The sequence below is a fragment of the Spinacia oleracea genome, chromosome 4 (genome assembly GCF_020520425.1).
Source record: "Spinacia oleracea cultivar Varoflay chromosome 4, BTI_SOV_V1, whole genome shotgun sequence".
Classification (NCBI taxonomy): Eukaryota; Viridiplantae; Streptophyta; class Magnoliopsida; order Caryophyllales; family Amaranthaceae; genus Spinacia; species Spinacia oleracea.
The window spans coordinates 87,973,991-87,995,512 of record NC_079490.1 but is presented as its reverse complement, the minus strand read 5'-3'; positions in this window follow the sequence as shown (position 1 = coordinate 87,995,512).

The following is a 21,522-nucleotide window of genomic DNA, read 5'->3' as shown; positions in this document are numbered from 1 at the left end:
AGAAGGTTATTAACATACCCTTACTAACCGACCAAGCCACAAGGGCAAGGCCGACCAGCAAGCCCGCGCAAGACGAGCACGAGCACAGCGCGCTGGGCCGTGGGCCGCGCTTGCTGTTGCTGTGTCGCTGCTTCGGCCCGCGCGTACACACGCGCGCTCGCTCGGCCATGGGCCAGTGCTGCTGTGTTGCTGCGACCTTGCTTGCATGCCCAGCGCGCCCATGGGCCTTAAGTGCCTCGTGCACTCAGCTCGTGGGCCGCTCTTCGTAGTCGCGACTTAATATCGTTCCGGATATTATTTATCGTTTCGTATACGACGAATCACCGTCGTATGATACGATTTATTCGTTTCGCCTAGCTTACGAATATTCGCGGTACGATATACGATTCTGATGCAAGGTCGTATCGTATAATACGTTTTCCAACTAATTCCCGAAAAGCTATTAAATGGACTTCCGATTCATTTAATCCGGTGATCTGTTACGTGTCATTGGTGTCACCTTGTAGGTTCAGTCTAGAGTAAGCTGTGAGTTTAATATTCATTAAAACTCACTGATCGGAAGCATTGCTCCAGCTAGCTGTTCCGATCACTTGATCTCACTGAATTAATTGTTCGCAATTAATCTGAACCTTGGTATTAGACTTAATGCACCTTGGGTGAAGGACATATTTCCTTCAGTCTCCCACTTGTCATTCAGACAAGTGTGCATTCACATTCCTTTGTCACTTAGTGTTACTTACCGAGGATAAGGTAAGATCCAAGCCATCCTTATTAGGTTTAGAAGTGTTTCTCGGATTACAGAGCTCAACTCTTAAAGTTTTGCAGAAGGTTAAGCCTTAACCATTCTGAGCACGGCCATGCATTTTACAGTATCTAACTCTCCGAGAGGCCTTGTTACACAACAACACCATATCCTATCAAAGATAGGAGGACAATCCATTCTTGCAATCTATGAACACTCACTTTGATTCATAGTACGCCCAATAACTGCTTTTATAGCCTCCTTTTACGGTGCGACGTTTAGCGAGCATCAAAGAGAACTAATTCTCAAACGAGCAGCCATAATCGCTCATGTTCAGAGGAACGGTTTCTAATCACCATTAATGAGAACTACCTATGACATGACTTTAATCTCTTAAAGTGTTCTCATGGTCAATCTGATACAAGATCCAATAAGTATCTATGCAAAAGATTCTGACATCCAGTCACTCTAGTTCAAGAAACAGAACTAAGTAATCTACTTGCAATCTAATCTTCATTAGTCATTGGTCGTCCACCTTTCAATGACCTGGATTAGAGATCCTTTGTGACTTCAATATTCAATCTCACTTATGGGTGTTTCTTTGTTGAAGAATCCATCTTGACATCCCATTTGAATGATTTGAATCACATGGACTTATCATTTAATACTAAACCAAAATTAAATGAATATGAAATAATGAATTTCATAAATATGAAATGGTTAAACCAATTGTTTTAAACATAGATCTAACAGATGTTCTAAAACAATACTTAGAAAATCAAAGCCATTCCCCAACATGCTTGATTCCCATGGTTGCTACATGTGCGTTGTGTTTCACTTGTGGCAACGGTTTAGTCAATGGATCCGCGACGTTGTCGTCAGTTCCAACCTTGCAAATCTCGATTTCTTTTCTTTCAACGATCTCTCGAAGTATATGAAATCGCCGCAGTACGTGCTTGGACTTCTGGTGGCTCCTAGGCTCCTTTGCCTGGGCAATGGCTCCGCTATTGTCGCAATACAAAGCCACTGGTCCTTTAATGGAGGGGACAACCCCAAGTTCTTCGATGAACTTCTGAATCCAAACAGCTTCCTTTGCTGCTTCTGAGGCAGCAATGTACTCGGCTTCAGTTGTAGAATCCGCAATAGTGCTTTGCTTAGCACTTTTCCAGCTTACTGCTCCGCCGTTGAGGCAGAACACAAACCCAGACTGTGATCTGAAATCATCTCTGTCGGTTTGAAATCTTGCATCCGTATAGCCCTTAACAATCAACTCATCTGTACCACCATAAACCAGAAACTGATCCTTAGTCCTTTTCAAGTACTTTAGGATGTTCTTGGCCGCAGTCCAATGCGCCTCACCTGGTTCTGACTGGTACCTGCTCGTTGCACTGAGTGTGAACGAAACATCCGGCCTTGTACAAATCATAGCATACATGATGGATCCAATAGCCGAAGCGTATGGAATTCCACTCATCTTTCCACGCTCATCAGATATTTTGGGACACTGATTCTTGCTTAGATATGTGCCATGTGACATGGGTAGATGGCCTCTCTTGGCTTCCATCATATTGAACCTAGCTAGCACTTTCTCAATGTAAGTGCTTTGGCTTAGTCCAATCATCCTCTTAGATCTATCCCTATAGATCTTGATGCCCAATATGTACTGTGCTTCTCCTAAGTCCTTCATTGAGAAACACTTTCCAAGCCAAGTCTTTACAGACTCCAACATAGGAATGTCGTTTCCAATAAGCAGTATGTCGTCAACATACAAGACTAGGAATGCAATTTTACTCCCACTGACCTTCTTGTATACACAAGATTCGTCCTGATTCTTGATGAAGCCAAACTTATTGACTGCTTCATCAAATCGTTTATTCCAACTCCTTGATGCCTGCTTTAGTCCGTAGATGGACTTCTTAAGCTTGCATACCTTTCCTTGGTTCTTTTGATCGACAAAACCCTCCGGCTGCATCATAAACACGGTCTCTTCAAGAACACCATTCAAGAAGGCAGTTTTGACATCCATTTGCCATATTTCATAGTCATGAAAAGCGGTAATCGCAAGGATTATCCGAATAGACTTAAGCATTGCGACTGGAGAAAAGGTTTCATCGTAGTCAACGCCGTGAATTTGCCTGTAACCTTTTGCTACCAATCTAGCCTTGTATATGTATATAATTCTATCTTTGTCTTTCTTCAACTTGAAGACCCATTTGCATCCGATAGGTGTAAACCCATCCGGCAAATTAACCAAATCCCAGGCTTGATTTTCAGACATGGAGTCTATTTCAGATTTCATGGCCTCTAACCATTTAGTGGAGCTTGGGCTCGTCATAGCTTGCTTGTAAGTCATAGGTTCATCACTATCCAATATGAGAACGTCTAAGTTTTCAGTCAAGAGGACGCCTGTCCATCTGTCCGGCTGAAAAATAGTTCTACTTGACTTACGAGGGGCAACAACGTTTTGAGGAACTACTCCCACTGGCTCTGCTAAAGACCTTGGAGGTTCATCAACCTGAACTGCTTCTAAAGAGTTCTGAGTTCGTTGTTCGTCTCGAATCTCTTCGAGGTCTATTATTCTCCCACTTGTCAATTTGGAAATATGATTTCTTTCCAAAAAGACACCATCAAGAGCAACGAAAACCTTGTTGTCTGACTTGTTGTAGAAATAATACCCCTTTGTTTCTTTTGGATACCCAACGAAGAAACATTTTTCAGATTTAGGTTGTAGCTTGTCCGAAATTAATCGCTTGACATATGCTTCACAACCCCAAATCTTCAGAAAAGACAACTTTGGAAGTTTCCCAGTCCATAATTCGTATGGAGTCTTTTCAACAGCTTTTGACGGAGCACGATTCAGTGTGAGTGCTGCAGTTTGCAATGCATGTCCACAGAACTGTAAAGGAAGTTTGGCCTGACCCATCATTGACCTGACCATATCGAGTAAGGTCCTGTTTCTCCGTTCCGACACTCCATTCCATTGAGGTGTTCCCGGAGCAGTCAATTCAGAAAGAATACCGTATCCTTTTAGATGGTCATCAAACTCGTGGCTAAGATATTCACCTCCTCGATCCGATCTTAGAGCTTTGATTTTCTTGCCATGTTGATTCTCTACTTCATTTTGAAATTCTCGGAATTTCTCAAACGATTCAGACTTGTGCTTCATTAAGTAAATATAGCCATATCTACTGAAGTCGTCCGTAAACGTTATGAAATAGCTGAACTCACCTCTAGCTTTCGTACTCATAGGCCCACATACGTCCGTATGTATTAGCCCTAGTAGTTCGCTTGATCTTTCTCCTACCTTTGAGAAAGGTTGCTTTGTCATTTTTCCAAGTAAACAAGATTCGCATTGATCAATCTTCTCTAAGTCGAATGATTCTAGAATTCCTTTCCGTTGAAGTAATTCCATGCGCTTTGTGTTTATATGGCCTAATCGACAATGCCACAGAAATGTGAGATTCGAATCACCAGTTTTAGCCTTTTTGGTATTTATGTTATAAATGTGTTTGCTCGTATCTAGCACATATGGACCGTTTTCTTGTTGTGCTGAACCATAAAACATTCCATTCAAAACAAAAGAACAACTATTGTCTTTAAATTGAAAACTAAAACCTTTAGAATCCAAACTTGAAACGAAAATGATGTTTCTGGTGATACTAGGAACATAGTAACAGTTTTCTAGTTCCAGAACAAAACCACTAGGCAAAGAAATAAAATAAGATCCTACAGCTAATGCAGCAATCCGTGCTCCATTTCCCACGCGTAGATCCATCTCGCCTTTATCAAGCTTTCTACTTCTCCTTAGTCCCTGCAAATTGGAACACAAGTGTGAGCCACAACCAGTATCTAATACCCAAGAAGTAGAATTTGCAAGATTACAATGTATAACATACATACCTGAAGTAGAAGCAACGTTCCCGTTCTTCTCATCTTCCTTTTTCTTCAAGCAATCCCTCTTCCAATGCCCCTTCTTCTTGCAGTAGAAGCATTCAGAGTCGGCAGGAGACGAGTCACCCTTTTCTATTTACCAGAACTGGTGCCGTTGGACTTGGATGAGGGTGTAGCCTTGCCCTTATCTTTCTTGCCCTTATTCTTGCCTGATTTCTTGAAGTTCTTGCCCTTACGCACCATAAGCATATCGTGCTTATTCTCTTGCTTGAGCGTCTTTTCAGCGGTTTTCAGCATACCGTGAAGCTCAGTAAGAGATTTCTCCATGCTGTTCATGTTGTAATTAGACTTGAACTGATCATATCTATTATGAAGCGAATGGAGAATGATGTCAATAGCCATTTCATTTGAGACGTCAGAATCTAGAGCTCTCATGTTCTCAAAGAGTCCAATCATTTTAAGAACATGTGGGCTCAATGGTTCTCCTTTCTTGAGCTTATTCTCAAGGATCAACCTCTGAGTCTCGAATCTTTCGATTCTGGCTTGGTCCTGAAACATGTTCTTCAACTCTGAGATGATTTGGTAAGCATCCGAGTTAATGAACGTTTTCTGAAGTTCAGGACTCATGGATGCAAGCATCACACATTTGACATCCCTGTTGGCCTGAATCCAACGATTAAGGGCAGCTTGAGTTACCTCCGGCCCAGCCTCTTCTGGTAACTCTTCCTCAAGAACATATTCCTTTTCCTCATGCATAAGAACTATTTGTAAGTTCCTTTGCCAGTCGAGGAAATTGTTGCCATTCAACTTCTCTTTGTCGAGAATTCAACGCAGGTTGAAAGTGTTATTGTTTGTGGCCATTTGATTACTACAATCGAAAAGAATTTGCAATAAATAACCATTCATAAACTTCAATAACTTTGAAACAAAAGCAAGCATGCAATCATTAAAGCTATTAAACATTTCATTCATGCAAAAAGCAAAAACATGGTCCAAAAAGAATGAAACGATTCCAAGACCCCAAAAGTCCTAAATCCTTAAGCAGCTTTGGCATGTCTTAAGTAGTTTAAGATTCTAGGTAAGCAAAACCTATTGCTAGTAATCTCCAAATTACATAATGCCATTGTTGTTTGAGTTGAAACCACAATCAACGTGCTCCTTTGGGATGCCTTACTACCTAAGTCAACTAAAATAGCACCTCGCTTTGGCGTAAACCTACTACCTTAGATCCTTAGATTTTTGTAAGTGCTTGATTTGGAACGCAATTTTAAACTCAATATTACTCTGGACCTAGTTGTTTCTATGTTGGTTCGATTATTTAGTGAACTTAATCTAATCGAGTCATACGAAACAACCTATTCATGCAAAGAATACATACATTCATATATCCATGCATAACACACACACACACACACACACACACACACACACACACACACATATATATATATTATATATATATATATATATATATATATATATATATATATATATATATATATATATATATATATATATATATATATATATATATATATATATATATATATATATATATATATATATATATATATATTAAATTGCATAAATAAATGGTGATCTAGTATGGCCCAAAACATCTTATCTTGAAGCATCCAATCTTCATCACCTCCTTGTTAGCTTGGCATCGTCTTGAATCTTCGTTCAAATGCTAACTTAAAGTTCTAAACTTAGAAATACTTGAAAATAATAAATTACATCAAAATTTCCATGGTATGCAGACCATATTTAAAACTTTACATTCAAAGATAGAACGGTACGCAGACCGTATTTAACTATCCTAAATGGCCATACTAGTCACTTGGAGTACCTGCATTACATAAAATATATATTCTATGCATTCACCCATTCGTATGCTAAAACGAATGGCCCATGTAAATATGCAAGTATTTACGTGAATTAATTAAAATTCACGTTCACATAAACGCGTCCTAAAAGATTAATCAATTTCCAAATTATTAATCCTTAGACTTTATTCTAATTAAAATTGAATTTAATTAAAATAATGCGACCTACGAAAATAATTAAAATAATTATTTTATTTTAATTTCATTTAGTGGCTCCCACTCAAACCAATATTTATTCCGGATAATTAATTATGAAATATTAAATTAAAACTCGCGGCCCGCCACAAGCAAATTAAATATTAAATTAAATATCCCGTTAGCCCAAATTAATGCAAATATGCGAAGCCCAACGAAATAAACAATTTTCAACGAAAAAGTCAAAGTGTATAGTTGGGCTAGGCTTGCGCCCAGCCCATTGCCCTTGCGTGTGGCCTACGAGGCGCACGAGCAAGCTCGCACACCCCCCAGCCTGGCGCGCGCGCGTGCCCACAGCTCGTCGCTGCCCTGTGCGCTCGTCGTCGTGCCATCGCTGTGCTGGACGTCGCAGGCCTTGCGCCTTGCTTCGTCGCAGCACCCACAAGCATCGCTTGCCCTTTCCTCGCCCAGCGCGCACGAGGCACGCAGCATGCTTGCTGCTGCCCGTGTCGCTGCGGCTCGGCTCTCGTACAGCAGCCCGCATGGCTCGTCGAGCCATACGTCCACCACACATCGTGTTCGTGCCTTTGGTTCGTGCCTACGGACCAACTCAATTAAAAATAAATTTAATTTCACGAACTTGCATTAATATTATTTTTCAAAAAGTAACGATTTTTATTTTCGAAAAACAACGATTTTTAACGATTTAATAAATTTTAACGACAATCCAATTTCGTAAAATATTAAATCAAAGGCTAACATTATTCAAATTTTTAAGAACAAACGAATCAACTTGAAAATTTTGAACTTTTAAATAATAAAATCCAAAACTTTAAATCGTTCTTTAACATTTAAATTTCAGATTTTAACATTTAAATTAAAGAAATCATTCAAAATTTTAATCCAATAATTTTATAAATTAGCCACTGACCCATGAAATTATATTCCCTTTCCCAATTAACCGAATTATTAAACCAAAATTATTTAAAAATCAATTAGGGTTCCAAATTTTACGAATTGGGGAAAGGAAAAATTAGGGTTTATACTTATCGGAAAAATCTGAAACTTTTACCATAGATCAAGAATATACCCAGTAACATTGTTTCAAAATTTCAAGCGATTCCGAGTAGTTTAGGTCGACTTATGAACTGAATTACTTTCCGACACTTTTAATTTTTATTAAAAAATTAACAAAAACGCCCAAAAAACGACACTTTGAGGCCTGTTTTTGCAATTCCGTTCTCATGAGTTGATCTTAGAAAATCGTTTTCAATCAGATTAGGGTTTTAAAATTCGAAAAAGCGAATCTTTTTGAATTCAGACCTTATTACGCAATTCATCCAAAAATTCATAATAAATCCGAAAAATTCACAAAAAATTCCAAAATTTCGACAGATGCAAAAACAAATAAAACAAGCTAAAATATGCTTTGAATACACAAGGCTCATGATACTACTGTAGGGGAATACAGTTAAACATAATAACATGTGCGGAAACAATCCCCAAAGCCAGGAAGCATGTATAAAGCACATATTAAGCATACTTACGTTTGAAGCGTGTTTTCCACAAATTGTCAACGATCACGAACTTAGAACTCCACTTGTCGTTCCTCTACTTGGTTCACCGACACGATCAGATCCGTCTTGATTATCGTAGCTTAGACAATCGATCAAGATACTTTGGTTTTGGGAAGAACTCACTTTGGAGGCACAGAGAATTAGGGTTCTCTATGAGTCTAGGGTTTGAGTATTACTGAATTGTGTATGTTGGAAAAGGGTTAGAAGGTTATTAACATCACATTACTAACCGACCAAGCCACAAGGGCAAGGCCGGCCAGCAAGCCCGCGCAAGACGAGCACGAGCACAGCGCGTTGGGCCGTGGGCCGCGCTTGCTGTTGTTGTGTCGCTGCTTCGGCCCGCGCGCACACACGCGCAGCTCGCTCGGCCATGGGCCAGCGCTGCCGTGTTGCTGCGGCCTTGCTTGCATGCCCAGCGCGCTCATGGGCCTTGAGTGCCTCGTGCACTCGGCTCGTGGGCCGCTCCTCGTAGTCGCGACTTAATATCGTTCCGGATATTATTTATCGTTTCGTATACGATGAATCACCGTCGTACGATACGATTTATTCGTTTCGCCTAGCTTACGAATATTCGCGATACGAGATACGATTCCGATGGAAGGTCGTATCGTATAATATGTTTTCCAACTAATTCCCGAAAAGCTATTAAATGGATTTCCGATTCATTTAATCCGGTGATCTGTTACGTGTCATCTGTTAGGTTATGATACATATGACAATTCATAAATCATGCGGAAAAACCATAAAGCCAGGAAAACATATTATTTACACATAATCATTTAGCATAGTTTAGATGCATACTCTTTGTTGCGTGCCCTCCCTAGCTGCGCCCGAACCGAACAAGAACAAGTCTTTAGGACTCCAAGTGTCGTCCCTCCGTAGATAGTCCATAGCACGTCCGGATCCGCCTTAAGATTGACCAACTAGAATCGCCCTTAAGGTACTTAGAATTTTCGGCACTTTATAGGCAATTGTATGACTGAATTTTGCTCTCAAAAACTCACTTTGAATACTTGAATGCTCAATGTAAATATGTGACCCTAGGCACCTATTTATAGAGTTATGGAAAAGGATTTAGAATCCTATTAGGATACTAATTTATTTAATTATAATCCTACTAGGACTCTAATTAAATAAACTAAATCTTTTAGGATTAGATTTAATCATATGACAAATCCCGGTAGCTTTAGGATTCGAGTAGCACACAAACACACACGCACGCACAGCAGCCCACGAGGGGCGCCATGCGCGCTCGCGCAGCCCGCGAGCTCGCAGCCCACTGCCACAAGCCCACACGCTGCCGTAGCCTTGGCGCGCGCTGGGCCTGCCTTGCGGTGGGCCTGGCGCAGCCTTGGCTGGTGCGTTTGTGACGCGCTGGCTTGCTGGGCGATGGCCCGGCTCCGTGCTGGGCCTTCGTCTGGCAGGCCTCGTCCGATGCTAATTCGTACGATACGCTTCCGATTCATTTCCCGATTCCGGAATTCATTTCCGATACGAACAATATTCAATATTTCCGATTCCGGAATCAATTTCCGTTTCGAACAAATATTTAATATTTCCGTTTCCGGAATTATTTTCCGATTCCGATAATATTTCCGATTCTGACAATATTTCCGTTTCCGGCAATATTTCCGATTCCGGCAATATTTCCATTTCCGATAATATTTTCCGATACGTACCATGTTTCCGTTTCCGGCAACATCTACGACTTGGATAATATTTATATTTCCGATACGATCCATATTTCCGTTTCCGGCAATATCATCGTTTCCGGAGTATTCATTTCTTGCCTGTGACGATCTCAGCTCCCACTGAAACCAAGATCCGTCGATTCCGAATATCCATAGATGGAGTATTTAATGCCATTAAATACTTGATCCGTTTACGTACTATTTGTGTGACCCTACGGGTTCAGTCAAGAGTAAGCTGTGGATTAATATCATTAATTCCACTTGAACTGAAGCGGCCTCTAGCTAGGCATTCAGCTCACTTGATCTCACTGAATTATTAACTTGTTAATTAATACTGAACCGCATTTATTAGACTTAACATTGAATGCATACTTGGACCAAGGGCATTATTTCCTTCAATTGGTGTCACCTTGTAGGTTCAGTCTAGAGTAAGCTGTGAGTTTAATATTCATTAAAACTCACTGATCGGAAGCATTGCTCCAGCTAGCTGTTCCGATCACTTGATCTTACTGAATTAATTGTTCGCAATTAATCTGAACCTTGGTATTAGACTTAATGCACCTTGGGTGAAGGACATATTTCCTTCAGATTTAATTAAGGATTCAGATTTACCTATTTAGGATTAGGTTAGTTTTCCGATTTGTACTCCCAATTGCTTTGATATTTTTGAGGAATTGTATTAGAAATTGTAGATTAGAACTTCTATTTTGTATTGTAATTTGAGAGGAAAAATGGAAATTACGACGTTGTATTGAAATCTGCCTCTCCAATTTGTGTGAAAATGAGGGTTTAAATAGGAGATTATGCGGCTAAACGCCAAGACACGTCAGCGCCCAGCATGGCCAGCGCCTGGCGCAGCTGCCATTTCCCAGGTGCCGCCAAACAAGGACGATGACACCGTCCTTGTGCTTTGTTTTGTAGCTTTGTACCTTTGTACCACTTGTACGATTTTTGGCACTTAGCTTTGCTTGGAGGTTAAGGAAGTTTGCGACTAGAAACACTCCCTTTTTCGTGCTCGGGTTTTGTATTTTGGACTCGGTTTTACGGGACAGGGCCCGACATGCTCTTTTTTATGGGTCGGCGCCCGATTTTGGATCGCTTAATGGCATTTTGACTGGAAACAGCCTTGTAAGACCAATGGAGAGGTCCATTGGGTGATATTGTGTTTGGATTTTGAATTTGATTTTTGGATATTGAATTTTGTACCGATTTCCGGAATGGGAACGGGCTCGGGAATTGGACTTTGGATATTGGATTTTGGAATATATCTCAGCAATTGGGACTTCCGCACGGAGTTGTACCAACCACCTAGCAAGGATAATGGTCTCGTCATCATCCCATTAGGGGAGACACAAATTAGGTGTCTACAGAAGCTCCCACTTTAATTGAGCGTTCGGTTAGGAAAGCAAAAGTCAAAGTTTTCGAATAGGGACGGAGAATAGTCAAGATGTTCTGCAATCAAGACCATTCTTTGTTCGCCGGTACCTGCACAAGACAAGCTTTAGTAAAAAGAAGGACAGAGTCTACCTCCGTGCGGCTTGACGACTATGATCTTTGTATTTGTATTGCTTTCCCGCTCTTGACTTAGAACGGAGCTTGGCATCGAAAATTTTGAATCTTGAATTTCGAACTTTGAACTTTGAATTTTGAATTTTGAATTTTGAACTTGAATACCCGGAGTTAATCCGCTGGTGTGAGGGGGTCGAAAAAGCACGAGGCTAATGCGTGACCTCGTCCCTCGTGGGTGTGACGCTTCTTTTTTGTCAAATCAAGTGTAATTGGATTTCCTGTGCGTTTACACCCAATTGACTAGTAATATAGGAGTCGCCATTCAGTTTTTAACGACAATGAGAAAAACAGACAAAACTCGGTTATCGTGACATAAAGGGAGTGCAATTATGTTTGACCACGACGGCCGTAGGTTCCCTTGTGATCCCTGGTGTGGGGATCTCTCAACATACACCCGCAAGGTAGAGATTAAGGATTCGGGGGACTGTAACTACCGAGAGGAGTACTCGCTTTTCGATAACTCCAGAGGCAGGATATCCTTACTAGCTCAGCATAAATAATTGAAGGGACATGTGTTAACTATTAAACTAATCTGAGTTGATTTTAACAATATGCAACATATAATACTAGATTGAGCATGATTATCTGATTTAGATTGTATTAAGGGACCTAGCATGATAATCCAATTTCCCAACATATTATCTTTATTAGGCGTGATAGAACAATCAGATTTGATTAGTTTAACAGTTTATAAAAAGGGCGAGGAAAGCAATTAAACCATGGAAAAGGGACACATTACGACGCACCCTTGAGAGGTGCGTCACGGTTCTCAGAAAACTAACCACTTTGACTTTGCTATTTCTCCTTTTATTTAACGAATCTCAAACTACGGGACAGGATACGTTCTGTTCGATTTTTGGATCGATTGTGACAGAACGCGTGATCAATTTCGCAGCGTGAGACTTAGGCTTAGGGGTTGGAGTAAATACTCAGAATATGAATTGTGTGTTGTGTTCTTTTCACGTCGAACTTGGGGCTATATTTATAGAAAAGAGTTCGTGGAAAGATAGAATTGTAGAACTCTAATCCACGAGGAATTAGGAAAGAACACATCCCAGGTATTTTCAGCGCCCAGGGCTGGGCGCCGTTGATTTCGGCGCCCAGAGCCAGGCGTTGAAAATAGGGTCTGAGCCGTTTCTTTGTCAGATTCGGACTCTTAGAATCCGGAGTGTATGAGACTTAATCGAGTCTTTTAGTGCGTATTAATTTTATGATGGAATGCATCTGGGCCCGTTACGAACTCTAGGCTCGTTAGGATTTTAATTAATACGTAACTCTTATTTTCGAATCGTATTAGGAACAGGATTCTCTCGCAATTTCTATCTCATTTAGGATTTATGTTGGAGTGCAACACCTAATTCTGACAGGTTTCTATCTTTTATGACTTGCCACTTTTAACAACTACCCATTACGGCAGTTACTATTTTTAGCAGGTTTTTATAAATAGCAGGTATCGGGTGAAATGAAAAGGGTGATTGAGATTCGTTATTTTATAGGAGATGCATTGTCAAGTGGAGATTTATGTTCTCATCATCGAACCATCCCTTTCGGGAATGGGGACAAAAGTAGGTGGCTACAGCTGGGGTTTTGCACTTGCTTCGAATGTCGTTTGAGGCTTGAGCCGATGGGGAATAAATCCACTGGGCAAGGAGCTTTTTGTTGACTCCTGAGTCTTAAAAAGAGAATTCGTTGACCTTCCCAGAGCTTGGGTCCGCTGGGTGTAGAACGCTTAGATCCGCATATTTTCGAACTTCGTATGCTTGAGATATTTATCTCTTGATGTCGGTGGAACAGATGTATACCAGTATTCATCGGAAAGCAGTATGATTTGACGTTTGATGCTTGGTGCAGAAAATCGTAGCAGCAAACTACGTACAATCAGTACGGGTGACCGCGCCTAGATTCAGTGCATGGATCTGGCGCAAGGCCAGCGCCCAGTGCAGGGCTCGAGTATATAAGGCCCTCGCCATGCTCTTGCATTAGCACATTTTCTTTGCTTCTTATCAAAGTTTGATTGATTCTCCCTTTGGTTTTGATGTTATGCCTCTCCTCTACCCTTGTCCATGTAAGCATTTCAAGTTTTGTTTATGAAATTACCTTGGGACTACATGTAGGGTAGATTTTTGCATTTGAAATGTTCTTGTAATTGTTGATGTTGATGTTGTACTTGTATAGTAGTAGGTTTCTTGTACTTTGTATGAAGAAAAATTATTTGGTAGCCACCTTGAACTTGAAATGTTGGAACTTTGTAGGATTTGAATTTGAACTCTTGCATTTTGAATCTTGTATCTAGGATTTGTAGATAGTGATTTCACTGGGGACCTTTACTGGTCTTGTATGAGAATAGGCTTGGATAGCCTAGACATTAGCGTAAACATTGGATACCTGCTTCGGCATGGATAGCCTAGGCGTTGGTGTAGACCTTGAATACCTTCTTCGGCATGGATAGCCCAGGCGTTGGTGTAGACCTTGAATACCTGTTTTGGGATGGAGGTCCCTGGCTAGACTTGTATGGCCACTGGGGATTTTTAGGCTCTTGAACTTTTTGTACGGGCTATTATAAGATAGCCCTCAGACTTGGATGTTGATTTTTGTATTTTGAATGCTTTAATATGCCTCGTCACACTTGGAGGAAGCTTGTTGAATGCTCGAGCAGCCATGGAAGATGCTTCAGACAACGAAGCTGCTGAGATGGAGCCACTGCCTGCTGGCATGACTCCGAGGGGAAACCCTGCTTTTGACAGTCATGGCTGGCAGCCCACGGAACTTGTATTCCACCCGAGACATCACTTGTCTCAGCGGCCACGTGTTGGCTTGGTATTCCTTGTATTCTTCTTTTGAACTTGCTACTTGAATTTTTATAGGTTTGTATTGATCCGCCCTTTTGTAGACTGATAGGGAAGGGATCCGAGTGTTCTGGTCTTTGGAGGAGCTCTGGAGTGTCTCTTCGTCCATTCTTGATGTCGAGGAGACCCGAGTGATTTGGGCTCAGACTGGCTTTGCTCCCTTCTTGGAGGTGGTGAGAGGTTTTAGAGGGTTGGTGGGCGACAAAGCCCGGGCACATGCCCTGTTGGAGTTGTGGTGGGACACCAATGATACATTTCATATGAGCTGGGGGGAGATCACCATCACTCCCTTCGAGTTCGCTATGATTACTGGCCTCCCGTTTTCTGAGAGGGAGGTCGTTTTTTACTCTGCCTTGAAATGGCATTCTGTTGGCTTTAGGGACTTGATAGGCCCTGTTGTTGACTTGATCACGGATAGTGATTCCTCTGCTTTATTAAAGGTGATTCTGGCGGGGCTTTGCCTAGCTGGTTTGACAGCGGAGCAGAGGGTTCGGCTCTTCCTTCTAGCACTTATGGGCCGAGTGATTACCCCTGGAAGGAGTAGCCGCGTGCTGGTGGGCTTTCTGGGGTCTTTGAGACACTTGCTGGATGTTTCGGGCTTTATCTGGGGTAAGTTAGCATATGGCCACCACTTGTATGAGATGAAGAACGCTTCGCGGACTGCCTAGGAGAGTTCGGTGAGCATAGCCGCCTTATGGAGAGTGCTGGAGGTATTTGGAACTCCATGACTTTTGTATATTGTACTTGTATGTTGTATTTTGCACACATAAGAATGACTGGTGTCTTGTTTTATTTTGAAGGTCTGGGCGTATGAGCATTTTCCTGGCTTGGCGCCTGCTCGTGATGAGCGACATTTATGTCGCTCTTAGCTTAGCATTTTAGTTAGTTTTATTAGCATTTTATTATTATTTTCGCTTAGTTTTATCGTTTTTAGTTCGTTTATCGCATTTTCGCATTAATCGTTACATTTTCTCGTCTTGTGCATATTTTAGTCGTTTTTGCTCTAAATATGCCTTTTGCGCGCATTCTCGTTGCGTAAGGTTCATTTTGAGTATTAACATGTTAATATTGTGTCATTATGCTTGTCGACGAGTTATATGTTTCACGATTTGCAAAAAAAAAAAACGATAAACGAATTAATAATAATGTTTTCGATTTTTAAATAACATGCTTGACGATTTACTAATGTTTTACGGCACTTTGCTCTTGTGTGTGTGTGCAGCTAGGCAAGCATTTTGTTGACCCTGATTTTGGTTGATGACAAATAGCAAACTTCCTGATTAAAGTTTCTGGTGTGTCTACAAGTAAAGTGTTTCTGTTCCAGAGAGGAACTTGAGATGGCTGCTGATGTTCCTGAGGTAGAATGCGCAAAGCTAGGAACTCCAAGCTAACACACAACAGAGGAACAACAAAGCAAAGAAGGATGAAGTTTTCATGTGATGAGTTCCTCTGTTCCTTTTGAGGAACTCACCTGTTCCAGAGAAGGAACCACTGCAGCTGCTGAGTTGTAGCTCCAGTAAAAGAGCAAAACACGAACCTAGGTAGTTAAATACTCTTAGAATTTCTGTGTAAAATAATAACAGCTATTAAGATACATTGTGGAACTAGGATGCTTAATTAAATATTTATTAAGATTTTATCAAATTATTTAACAACAAGTTTTAAGGAAAAATTACATAAATAAAGTGTCGTTTTATTTTCTTTAATAAAATCTGTTTTTATCCCTCTTGTTAAAACAGTTTTATTTTCCCTAAAACTTCTCCTAAATATCTGATTTAATTTCAATAAATATTTTCACAAATCTTTTAGTGGTTGACAAAGTCTAAACCACGATTTTCTCTAAAAACCGTTTTAAGAGAAGTGGTCTTCCCTTGATCCACAAGTCATGGATCGTGGAGACCAAGTATGTAGGAGTGTGGGCAGTTGAGATTTGAAGGGAACTAACCCTAAGGATTATCTCTATATAAAGAGTCGTTTTCCTTCTGGTAAAAACACACAAATATTCTACCTACTTTCTTATCTATCAAAACGCTTTCAAAAGAGTTTATTAAATTGATTTGTGTCCTAGCAATATTCAAGTTCCTAAGTTCCACAAATATCAGAAGAGCTTTATTATTAACTAGAGTTTTTCAAAACAAATTGTAATCTGAGTGAGTAGAGATTGAGTAATCTTGTAAAGGCTTTTGAGTTAAAGTCGAGAAAGAGAGAAAAAGAATAGAGAGTAATCAGAGTAGATTACTGTGAGATACTTGAGTTTGAGTGGAACTCAAGTTGTTATATTATTGTAATCGAGGAATTATTTTAATATAAAAGGGTTTTGAGGTTTTCTCTTCTTGATTAGTGTCAAGAAGTTTCCTCAAATTGAGCAACATTCGTTTCTGTCTTTTTCAGTTCCTTATATTAACTTAAAATAAAAAGGAACTCACTCTAGTTCCGAATACAATTCACCCCCCCCCTCTTGTGCGTGTTCCTATTAGACTATCAATTGGTATCAGAGCCAGTACTCAATAAAAACACAGGAAACCCTGTTTGAGTCTAGTTCCTGATAGTATGAATACACAAGAGAAACTGGAAGAAGGCTACTCCACGCAAAGGCCACCTATGTTCAACGGTAAATTCTACTCATACTGGAAGAACAGAATGGAGATATTCATCAAAGCAGAAAATTACCAAGTATGGAACTGACTTATTAGTTGTTCAAATTTATGTAGATGATATATTTTTTGGGGCAACTAATGAAAATCTGTGCAAGGAATTTACAAATCAATTGAGCAGTGAATTTGAAATGAGCATGATGGGGGAACTCAACGTTTTTCTTGGTCTACAAATCAAACAAACAGAAGAAGGAATCATGATCCACCAGCAAAAATATGTGAAGGAACTCCTAAAGAAATATGAGCTAGATTCTGCTAAAGTGAATCACACTCCCATGGGAACTGCCACCAGATTAGACATAGATCCTAATGGGAAAAGTGTAAATCAAACGAAGTATAGAGGTATGATTGGATCACTCTTATACTTAACTGCTAGTAGACCTGACATTTCTTTTAGTGTAGGACTATGTGCAAGATTCCAATCCAATCCAAAGGAGTCTCACTTAACTGCTGTAAAAAGAATACTTAGATATCTCAAAGGAACTGATGATCTGTGCCTATTCTATCCAAGAAGTGGATCATTCGAGCTAAAAGGATATGCTGATGCTGATTATGCAGGTGACCTAGTAAATAGAAAAAGCACATCAGGTATGGTACAGTTCCTAGGTCCATGCATGGTTTCTTGGGGTTCCAAGAAACAGAATACTGTTGCTCTATCCACAGCTGAGGCTGAGTATGTAGCCGCTGCAGCTTGTTGCTCACAAATTCTATGGATAAAACAACAGTTAGAGATTTTGGTATTATCTATGATTGTGTTCCTATATTTTGTGATAACACTAGTGCTATCTGTATTTCAAAAGATCCGGTTCATCATTCCCGGGTCAAACACATTCACATTAGACACCACTTCCTTAAAGATAATGTTGAGAAAGGTTTAATTAAATTAGATTTTTGTCAAACTGATTATCAAATTGCTGATATTTTGACTAAGCCCTTAAACAGGGAGAAACATGAGAAAATGAGGATGGAACTCGGAATGATCAAAATAAGATAAATGCAAAAGTGAAGTTCCTCTGAAGACAAAGACAACAACAATGGTGCATGATACTGATTATTTCAAACACAATTTTCGTGTGCATACACAGTTGAAGCTTACCATCGTAAAAGATCGACTCACTCAACACTTAAGCCAGGTAAGCAACTTCCTAATAAAACAGTAAATATTAGAAAATTAACCAAGCAATTTTTATTAACTTTTTTTAAAAAAAGTTGTTACGATTTTAAATATTTTAAAAAAACAAAATCCTATTTTTTCGTTCCAAAACAAATCAGCAATATAAAAGAAACTCTTCACCTTCCATCCATTCCCCTTTCTCAATTCCTTCATCTTCCACACGGTTTTTCCCACTTAACCTCTTAAATTCCCTACACCTATAAAACGGCTAAAACCATGAGCACCTCAAATCACACCATCAAACTTCTCCAACTCAAAAGAAAAAGAAACCCTAACTCTCTGATTCCGATGGAAGCCTCACCCACTCAATCACCAACCAAATCACCATCACCACTCCAAATTCAACCACCCCCTGTACTCGCTCTCACCTACGGCGAGTGGACCGACCAACCAATGGAAACCCAGAGTCCCACTCCACCACCTGGCCGTCGATCCTCCTCAAGAACCAAGAGGCAAAAAATCGACAAGTCTGAGGAACAGGAGGCTGAAACTCAGGGGGAAACAGAGAAGCTAGAGGAACTGGCAAAGGGTCTCATCGGTGGATTTGCGATCAATTATGTGTGGTGCAAATCGGAAAAATTGGAACAGTTAGTTGGAATTCTTGATCACCAACAATGGGTAAGCCTCTTTGATATACATGCAAGACTACCAATCTATCCCTTAGCTGTTATTGAATTCTGTAAAAATTTTGAGTGCAAAGATGGGGTTGTTTCGAGTATAGTCAATAGAACTCCAATCTCTTTTGATGCAAATTATCTGTCAAATCTGTTTGGTGTGCCCAAGAGGGTTTTGAGGAGTATGTGAAAAAGAAAACCACCATAACAATCAATGAAGTTGATAGCAATCAACTTGTGGTTAACATAGGGGGAAATCTCAAAGAATCGTCCATCACAAACCACAATCTTCTTTCACCTCTACATAAATTACTTTTCAATCTTGTGTGGAGAGGGGTAGTTCCTAGGACTCAAAAACGAGATGATGTCACTTTCTATGATGCATGCTTAATCTATTGTCTCGAATTTGATATCCCAATCAATTTTCCGGCCATCATGATCAAACACCTAGCCCATTGTATTTCTGGAAAATTCAAAATAGGGTATGGTTCCTTACTCACTGCCATATTCAATAATTTCGCAGTTGATTTAGGTTCCTATGCCTTTCTTCCCTTAACCCCTGCTCAAATTATCCAAGAGAAATTCCTTAAAAATCTGAAGTTGGTTGTGGTGGATAAGGTGCTGTGTTTCCAGGGTAAAAAGGAGAATGAGTCTGAAGTTCCTATTTTGGAAGAAACTGTGTGTTTAAAAACTAGGAGTGTTCCTAAGAGAGGTCACAGGAAAAGCATGAGAATTGCCACTAGACCTCGCAAAGTTCCTGCTCCTCCTGTCTATATGGATATCACCTGTGAGGAGGAAGAAGAGGAAGAGGACACAAGAACTACACCAATTCCACAGGAGAAAAAGGAACTACCAAAGGTTCTTAGGACAAAATCACCAGTTCCTAAGAAGCTTACGTCTGTTTCTTTCCCCAAAGGAACTGGAACCATTCCTGTTCCTCAGGCTGTTTCTGCTAATGTTCCAGGTGGATTTGCTGGTTTTGCTGGTTCCTCTGGGTTTGGAACACCACCTATCTCTGCTGTAAAATTTCAGGAGCTCCAGGATTCAGTGATGCGCTTAAATGCACTACAGGAGGGATCTAATCTTCGAGTTCAACAGATGCAGACACAATTGAATGCCTTGGTCAATTCAGTTCAAACACTCCAAACCAACCTCCAACAATATGCTGATCAAGCCAACACCACTCGCACTGAGATTCTGCAGAAAATCAACAACCTTGAATCCTTTGAGGAAGTTGTGGTGGAAGAAACATCTGCCTCAGATTCTCCAAACCAAGCTTAAACAACCCCTCATATCTTTTATATTAAATGCTGTTATGGAACAATTTTTTTTGGTTTTGTATAACTAAACAATGGGAATCCTCCCTTTTTGCTTTAATTTTTCAAACTTGCTTGGTTGAAAATCTACATATTGTTGTTTATATGGTTGTTGCTTCTCGGATTATTATGTTGTGTAAGCAGGTACAATACTTTGAGGCTAGCTTGACTTGCCAAACGTTGATCGTAAGGCACTGTGTTTGGAATATATGTTTCTGCATTGCTCTTTTTGTTAATGTCAACAGGGGGAAGATCACTGAGCAAACTTCTTAAGAAGATCAAACTTGGTTTGACACTCGGATTCTTCATGTACTATCTACTGTAAGGGTAAAATTTTATTTTATTTTTCAATTTTATTATTTTGTTTATTTTTGTTACTATTCACACTTCATCCACTCTATGTGATTTAATCTCTTATGGTAAAAAGTTTGCGGATGTTGTCATCACCAAAAAGGGGGAATATTGTTGACCCTGATTTTGGTTGATGACAAATAGCAAACTTCCTGATTAAAGTTTCTGGTGTGTCTACAAGTAAAGTTTTCTGTTCCAGAGAGGAACTTGAGATGGCTGCTGATGTTCCTGAGGTGGAATGCGCAAAGCTAGGAACTCCAAGCTAACACACAACAGAGGAACAACAAAGCAAAGAAGGATGAAGTTTTCATGTGATGAGTTCCTCTGTTCCTTTTGAGGAACTCACCTGTTCCAGAGAAGGAACCACTGCAGCTGCTGAGTTGTAGCTCCAGTAAAAGAGCAAAACACGAACCTAGGTAGTTAAATACTCTTAGAATTTCTGTGTAAAATAATAACAGCTATTAAGATACATTGTGGAACTAGGATGCTTAATTAAATATTTATTAAGATTTTATCAAATTATTTAACAGCAAGTTTTAAGGAAAAATTACATAAATAAAGTGTCGTTTTATTTTCTTTAATAAAATCTGTTTTTATCCCTCTTGTTAAAACAGTTTTATTTTCCCTAAAACTTCTCCTAAATATCTGATTTAATTTCAATAAATATTTTCACAAATCTTTTAGTGGTTGACAAAGTCTAAACCACGATTTTCTCTAAAAACCGTTTTAAGAGAAGTGGTCTTCCCTTGATCCACAAGTCATGGATCGTGGAGACCAAGTATGTAGGAGTGTGGGCAGTTGAGATTTGAAGGGAACTAACCCTAAGGATTATCTCTATATAAAGAGTCGTTTTCCTTCTGGTAAAAACACACAAATATTCTACCTACTTTCTTATCTATCAAAACGCTTTCAAAAGAGTTTATTAAATTGATTTGTGTCCTAGCAATATTCAAGTTCCTAAGTTCCATAAATATCAGAAGAGCTTTATTATTAACTAGAGTTTTTCAAAACAAATTGTAATCTGAGTGAGTAGAGATTGAGTAATCTTGTAAAGGCTTTTGAGTTAAAGTCGAGAA